Source organism: Piliocolobus tephrosceles, chromosome 8, assembly GCF_002776525.5.
Source record: "Piliocolobus tephrosceles isolate RC106 chromosome 8, ASM277652v3, whole genome shotgun sequence".
Classification (NCBI taxonomy): domain Eukaryota; kingdom Metazoa; phylum Chordata; class Mammalia; order Primates; family Cercopithecidae; genus Piliocolobus; species Piliocolobus tephrosceles.
In genome coordinates this window covers 34,389,401-34,397,424 of record NC_045441.1, presented here as the reverse complement: position 1 = coordinate 34,397,424, position 8,024 = coordinate 34,389,401, and the positions used below count along the sequence as shown (strand labels likewise).

Here is an 8,024-nt window from a genome sequence, read left to right as displayed (position 1 = left end):
TGTAAATTGTTTATTCAAGGAATATAGGAAAATGTAAAGTATTCTAACTACTATTTGGGCTGATACTAATATACAAAAAATCTGATTATTATTTTTCCCTGAGGAATGGAGTAGACACCCAAGAACCTCTAATCCCATCATCTCTAAGCATGTCCTTCCTGAACTCACTCTAGACGTGGGGTCCACAAAGTGTGTTCCAGGAGCCTCTGTGGAGATCAAAGTAAACCTTTAAGGGGTCCGCTAAATCAGAACTATTTTTGTGATAATAATGAGACATTATTTGCTTTGTTCAGTCTTATTAACTCAGGAGTATACAGTGGAGGTTTCTACAAGCTACCTGAATCAACATCACAGAAGATGAATGCAGAAGCAGGTCTGAGAATGTGTCTCCTATATAACCAAACATTAAATAGACTTGCAAAAAATAGAAAACAAAGCCACTTGTCACTATGTTTTTCAGAAAATGTATTTGTATTAATAATACATTATGTATGTAAGTGTTTAATAGAAAAACAGAACTGTTTTCTCTTATTATGCACTCAACACAGAACACTCTGGTCACCAAAATGGGGGGATAGGGGTGGGGTTTCTCACATTAAACCAGCTGCATGTCATACAATTCAATTCAGCTCTGACCCTGAGTGAGCGCTGACTCCACAAGTCAAGAGCCCGATCCCATAAGACTGCCCCTCACACCAGATGCCAATCACAAGCCCCAGGTTGAGACCATGTACTTCTGACCCACCAGCTGTAGATCGGGGTTCCCACAGCCTCCTCCTCAGGTTTGGTAATTTTCCAGGATGACTCACAAAACTCAGGGAAACACTTTCCTTATGTTTACTGGTTTATTATGAAGGATACGATAAAGGACATAGATGACTAGCCAGGCAAAGACATGCACAGTGCATGGTCCAGAAGGCTCCTGGGCACAGGAGCTTCTGTCCCCCTGGAGTTGGGGTGCACCAGCTTCCCCGCACATGGGTGTTTTCATCAACCTAGAAGCTCCCTGAACCCCATCGTTCAGGGATTTTTATGGAAGCTTCATCAAATAGACAAAATAAAATACCCAATTATTAACTCAATCTTCGGCCCCTTTCCCCTTCCCAGAGATTGGGGGATATGGCTGAAAATTCCAAGCTTCTAATCATGTGTTGGTCTTTCTGGTTACCAGACCTCATTCAGGAGCCCACCAAGAGTCACCTCAGTAGAAAAAAAGATTATATCACCCAGGAAATTACAAGAATTTTAGGAGCTAAATGCCAGAAACTGGGAACAGAGATCAAATATATATTTCGTTATTATTTCACAGTATGTGCTAGTAAATGTATTGTTACTTTTATTAATAATTTTAAAATCGGGTTTTAATTTTTGCCATGGTAAATGTCTATAGATATAATTCACTTAAATACAAGCTCTTTGAGGTCTTCAATAATTTTTAAGAATATAAAGGAATTCTGAGACCAAAACATTTGAGAACTGCTGCTTTGAGCACAGACATCACCCTGTTCCTGGACAGAAGAGGACTCACCAGCTTCTGAAGCAGCCAGACTGTCATCGAGCTGCTGTGACTTTAATGGAGATCATTTTTCTTTTTGTTGAGAACAAAATTAAACATGTTCTATCCTCAATCATGTGAGTAAGTTAGGCGGCTGCTTGATAATTTTCCTAACCTTCGACATTATTTATACTTTCTAGCCAGAGCACTCTGTCCCTTCACCACAGAATATGAGGATGGGACAGATTTAAGTTTCTTTTCTCTTGTGTTTTTCTCTTGATAGATAGAGAAAAAGAGACATACATAAATAGAATTAAGATATATACTGATATTTACATTTAAACTAACCTGAACTATTCCACAAATTCTAAATAACACTTACTTTTGGGGAAAAAGACTCTGGTTTAGGGACAAGTTTAAAACTTGTACAGTTCATATTATCTAAACACATGCATGCTGTGTCATGTATAGTTATGTGGGTGCTGAAATTGTGGATGCTTTTGTTTTAATGTTTAAAAATATATATTTTTAGTTACAGTGAATTAAATGTTTCCAATCTTATAAAATAACCCCAGGGGTCCAATTTGCATTAAAAGTTGCATTAGTCAAGAATTTTCTAATTCTCCTGCCAGCTTTTGTTTATGTCTTTTGAAGGCTAGGACTGTATTTTTTTATCTCATTTGGAGACTCCACACTTGTCAATGAATGCTAATAAAATTAATGAATATACACACAAACAGCTTGAAGACAGAAATAACCCAAGAAGACTACACCTGTGTAGCCCCATGTCCTGATAATCATTTTAATGCTCTTGGTAAATTACGGGCTCTGGTAGTTTTTATGACAATGAATATCAACACAGCAAAGTAGACAGAGAAATAACTTCCTTTGATTTATTAATAGTCCCTTTTGCAATTACCATATGTTTCCAATTATAAAGTAATGCATCTTGTGATCGACTTCCAGAACAGAGGAGTGAAGACTCGATGAATGTGTATTTCATGAACAAAACAAACTAACAGCCAAAGAAATAAAATTAACCATTTTAGAATGCTGGCCATTAAATAAGCTTCAGAACATAATGAAAATCGTTCATCAAAGAGAAGCTACTGGCCCTCAGTAAGACAACAGTGACATTTTAACTTGAGGTTTTTCTCATTTCTCTCCCTCTCCAGAACAGTAGTGAGGTAGCCAAAACCTAGAGGCACTGCAGACTAAGGATGGCTCTGACCTCTTTGGAGCTTCTTGAAAAGTATTATTCCAAGATCACAACTAGTATTTTGTCTGAATTTGCAGCTCCCTTGATAATCTATGTGTTTCAAGTGTGATGGGTATTTGATTTGACCTGGAGCTCAGTTCAGCAGAGGTGAGGGACCCGCTCACAGGATATTACTGAAACAAGGGTAGCTACTGGAGACATGTCAACTGCCTAAGGCCATGACTTAAATTGGGGCAAACAAAAGCCTGGCTGGGAATCTTAAAACAAATCTTGGAAACCAGATGACCACTGGAAACTTTGACAAGTGCAACATATTCTTAGTTATCTAGGCTACGTGTATGACCGGGGAAATCCTGGGAAAGGAAAAGGCACCACCTCTGGCTGACCTTGAGGCTCTATAACAACAGGAAGTGACAGCTAATGCTGTCTTGGAAAATGCCTGAAGTCTGAAGGCCTTTGCACACAGACCCCCTTGGCAAAGTTTAGAAAAAGCATAGGCAAAGCATTTAAGGAAATAGGACCAATCATCGACTGACCACTAAATCATATTAACCCCAGTGTGACTCCTAGAAAGCTAGTCTTATTTTTTTTTTTTTAAGAAATTTAAAAATAAAAGATAGTGAAAAACTCAGTGGTCCCACACTGCAAGAAATATAGAGTCTATGAAATTAGTCCAGGAAAGTCACTAAACAAATAGGTAGCAACAAGAAAAACAACTAAACTAAACTAAACTAAACTAAAAGCAGCTACAAAAAACAAATCATGAAGGAGTAGAAAAATCAGATACACAGTCTTTAAGTTGTTATAACACAATTGTTAAATTGTTGTCACATCCAAAATTCCCAGTCTTCATAACATATATGAGACATACAAAAAAACAGGGAAGTATTCTAACTACGTGGAAAAATGCTACAAACAGAAAATATCCCCAAGGGCACCTACAGTTAAGACTTAGTGTACAAAGACTTAAAGTAAGCTATTATAAATATTTCCAAATAACTAAAAGAAATCATATTTAAAGAAATACGGTAAAATACAAAAGTAATGCCTCACCAAATAGAGGCATTACTTTACATCAATAAAGAGACCGAAATTATAACATGGAACCAAATAGAAATTCTGTAGCTAAAAAGTGCAATATCTCAAATATAAAATTCACTATAGAGGTTCAACAGCAAAACAGAGCAGGCAGAAGAAGAAACAGCAAACTTGAAGAAAAGTCAAATGAGGTTTTCCTGACTGAGGAGCAGAAAGAAAAAAGAATGAAGAAAAATAAACAGATCCTAAGAGGCGTGCAGGACACCAGCAAGCATACAAACACATGAATAATGAGGGTTCCAGAAAAAGAAGAGAGAAAAGATAAACACTTGAAGAAATAATGGTTAAAATCTTCCCAAATTTTATGAAAAATATTAATCTACATGTTCAAGAAGCTTAACAAACTACAAGTAAAATAAACTCAGAGAGACCTAGGCCTATTCATACCATAGTCATATTGACAAAATTGACCGAAGACACAGAAAGAATCTTGAAAGCAGCAAGAGAAGACAGAACAGCCATGGACAAAGGATTTCAATCAGACAGCCAATTCTCATAGAAGCCATGGAGTTCAGAAGACAATGGATGACATCTTCCAAGTGTTGTAATAAAAAGACTATCAACTAGGAATTCTACATCCAGATAAACTGTCTTTTAAAAATGAAGACATTAAGCCATTTCCAGATAAACAAAAAATGAGAGAATGTGTTACTATCACATACTAAATGGTAGCCTTTAAGCTAAAATGAAAGACCTGTGAAAAGTAGTTCAAATACACACATAAAAATTACGAGCACTGTTAACGATAATTACACAGTTATTATGAAAGACAGCATAAGCATATTTTTGTTTATAACTCTTCTCCTTTTTTAAAAGACAAAAGCATAAGGCAGTATTATAAAACTGTATTGAAGACTTTATTAAGACGTCATTTATGACAATAATAGCACAAAGCACAAGAGATGAGACAGACATATATTGAAGCAAACTTTCTGAATATCCTTGTAATTATTATTAACTTAAGTTACTAACCAAATTATATTGAGTCTAATTATAATTCCAAAAGTGACCACAAAGAAAATAACTCAAAAACTACAATAAAAGAAGCAACAAGGAAATTTAAAATGTACATTAGAAAATATTTAGCACAAAGGAAGGCAAGAATCAAGGAATAAAGGAACAAAAAAGACATGGAATATAAAAACCAAAGACCAAATGGCAAAATTAAATTCTACCTTATCAGTAATATCACTCAATGTTAATAAATTAAACGTTCTAAACAAAAGAAAGAAATTTGCAGTATAGTTATTTTTATTTTTATTTTTATTTTTTGAGATGGAATCTAGCTCTGTTGCCCAGCCTAGAGTGCAGTGGCACCAGCTCGGCTCCCTGCAAGCTCTGCCTTTCAGGTTCACACCATTCTCCTGCCTCAGCCTCCCAAGTAGTTGGGACTACAGGCGCCCACCACCATGCCTGGCTAATTTTTTGTATTTTTAGTACAGATGGGGTTTCACTGTGTTAGCCAGGATGGTCTTGATCTCCTGACCTCGTGATCCACCCACCTTGGCCTCCCAAAGTGCTGGGATTACAGGCATGAGCCACCATGCCCGACCAGCAGTATAGATTTTTAAAAGGCTCTTAATATATACTATCTAAAAGAAAAATACTTTAAAGACACGAGTAGGTTAAAAATAAAAAGATGGAAAAAGATGAGCCATAGAAGCAACAGCCAAAAGAAAGCTAGAGTGATTTTACTAATACATTTCAAGACAAACGTTCTCACTAGAGACAAAGAAGGTCATTTATGTGCTAAACGTGTCAATCCATCAGAAGATATAATCATTATAAACATACGTACCCCTGAAAACTGAATACTCAGGTGCATGAAGCAAAACTGACAGGAATGAAGGGAAAAATAAACAATTCAACAAAAATAGTGCATTTTCAACACCCCACTTTCAATAATGGATAGAATACTAGTTAGATGATCTAGGAGATTCGAAACAACACTATCAACCTAATAGGCATATGCAGAATATAACACAGAACAAGAGAATACACATTCTTCTTACATGTTCATGAAATATTCTCCAGGATAGATCATATGCTCAGCCATGAAACATGTCTAAGTAAATTTAAACGAACTTGAATCACAGGAAGCATGTTTTCCAACCACAATGGAATTAAGTTAAAAAATAAATAATGGAAGGAAATTTGAGAAATTTACATATGAGTGGAAATGCAATAGCATATATTTTTTTTTTCCTCATTAAACTTTTTTAATGGGTCTCAGAATTCTGTGACAAATTTTTGGTCAAGTTGTTTCCATTAAAAAGTACTGATTTTAAAAACTAATAACTTACAACTGCCACACGCAAAAAAGAAAACCAAAGTGGTCCACAAAACATTCTCCTTTCCTTCTGAAGATTTTACGATGCATTGTTATCATCAACCATTCTTTTCCTACTAAACTTAAATGGCCAATTGAAACAAACAGTTCTGAGATCTTTCTTCCACCACTGATTAAGAGTGGGGTGGCAGGTTTTAGGGATAATATTCATTTAGGCTTCTGAGCTTTCTGGCAGACTTAGTGACCTTGCCAGCTCCAGCAGCCTTCTTGTCCACTGCTTTGATGACACCCACCGCAAGTGTCTGTCTCATATCACGAACAGCAAAGTGACCCAAAGGTGGATAGTATGAGAAGCTCTCAACACACGTGGGCTTGCCAGGAATCTTATCAACAATAGCAGCATCACCAGACTTCAAGAATTTAGGGCCATCTTCCAGCTTTTTACCAGAATGGCAATCCATCTTTTCCTTCAGCTCAGCAAACTTGCATGCAATGTGAGCTGTGTGGCAGTCCATTATAGGGGCATAGCCAGCACTTATTTGGCCTGGATGGTTCAGGATAATCACCTGAGCAGTGAAGTCAGCTGCTTCCACTGGTGGGGTTTTTTGCTGTCACCAGCCACATTGCCATGACGAACATTCTTGACAGACACATTCTTGACATTGAAGCCCACATTGACCCCAGGAAGAGCTTCACTCAAAGCTTCATGGTGCATTTCGACAGATTTTACTTCAGTTGTAACGTTGACTGGAGCAAAGGTGACCACCATACTGGGTTTGAGAACACCAGTCTCCACTCGCCCAACAGGAAGAGTACCAATACCACCAATTCTGTAGACATCCTGGAGAGGCAGGCAAAAGGGCTTGTCAGTTGGACGAGTTGGTGGTAGGATGCAGTCCAGAGCCTCAAGCAGCGTGGTTCCACTGGCATTGCCATCCTTACGGGTGACCTTCCATCCCTTGAACCAAGGCGTGTTAGCACTTGGGTCCAGCATGTTGTCACCATTCCAACCAGAAATTGGCACAAATGCTACTGTGTCGGGGTTGTAGCCAATTTTCTTAATGCAAGTGCTGACTTCCTTAACAATTTCCTCATATCTCTTCTGGCTGTAGGGTGGTTCAGTAGAATCCGTTTTGTTAACACCAACAATTAGTTGTTTCACAGCCAGTGTGTAAGCCAGAAGGGCGTGCTCTCAGGTCTGCCCATTCTTGGAGATACCAGCTTCAAATTCACCAACACCAGCAGCAACAATCAGGACAGCACAGTCAGCCTGAGATGTCCCTGTAATCATGTTTTTGATGAAGTCTCTGTGTCCTGGGGCACCAATGATAGTCACACAGCACTTGCTGGTCTCAAATTTCCACAAGGAGATATCAATGGTGATACCACGTTCCCGCTCAGCTTTCAGTTTATCCAAGACCCAGGCATACTTGAAGGAGCCCTTTCCCATCTCCGCAGCCTCCTTCTCAAATTTTTCAATGGTTCTGTTGTCGATGCCACCGCATTTGTAGATCAGACGGTCAGTAGTGGTGGACTTGCCTGAATCTACGTGTCCAATGATAACAATGTTGATATGAGTCTTTTCCTTTCCCATTTTGGCTTTTAGGGGTAGTTTTCACGACACCTGTGTTCTAGCAGCAAACCTGTTGTGGAAAAAAAAGCTGCAATAGCATATTCTTAAATCACAATGGGTCAAAAAAAATCTCAAGGGAAATTAGAAAATATTTTGAGATTAATTAAAACAAAAACACAACATGCCAAAATTTATGGCTGCAGTGAAAGCAGTGCTTAAAAGGAAATTTATACCTGATTTGTTTTTATTTTTCCCATAATATATTTTTGTTCTTTCTTACTTCTCAATAAAAGGAAATTAAATAAACTTTGTGTATTTTACTGCATATCATTAATTTTTAAAAAATTTC

General features: G+C 37.6%; 1 pseudogene across 1 annotated transcript; it reads right to left on the bottom strand.

Moving 5' to 3' along the window:
* Positions 1-6,296: 6,296 nt before the first annotated feature.
* Positions 6,297-7,718, bottom strand: LOC111552279 (annotated as a pseudogene). The gene has a single exon (XR_002734595.3). The product of XR_002734595.3 is annotated as an elongation factor 1-alpha 1 pseudogene (transcript).
* Between the last annotated feature and the right edge of the window lie 306 nt (positions 7,719-8,024).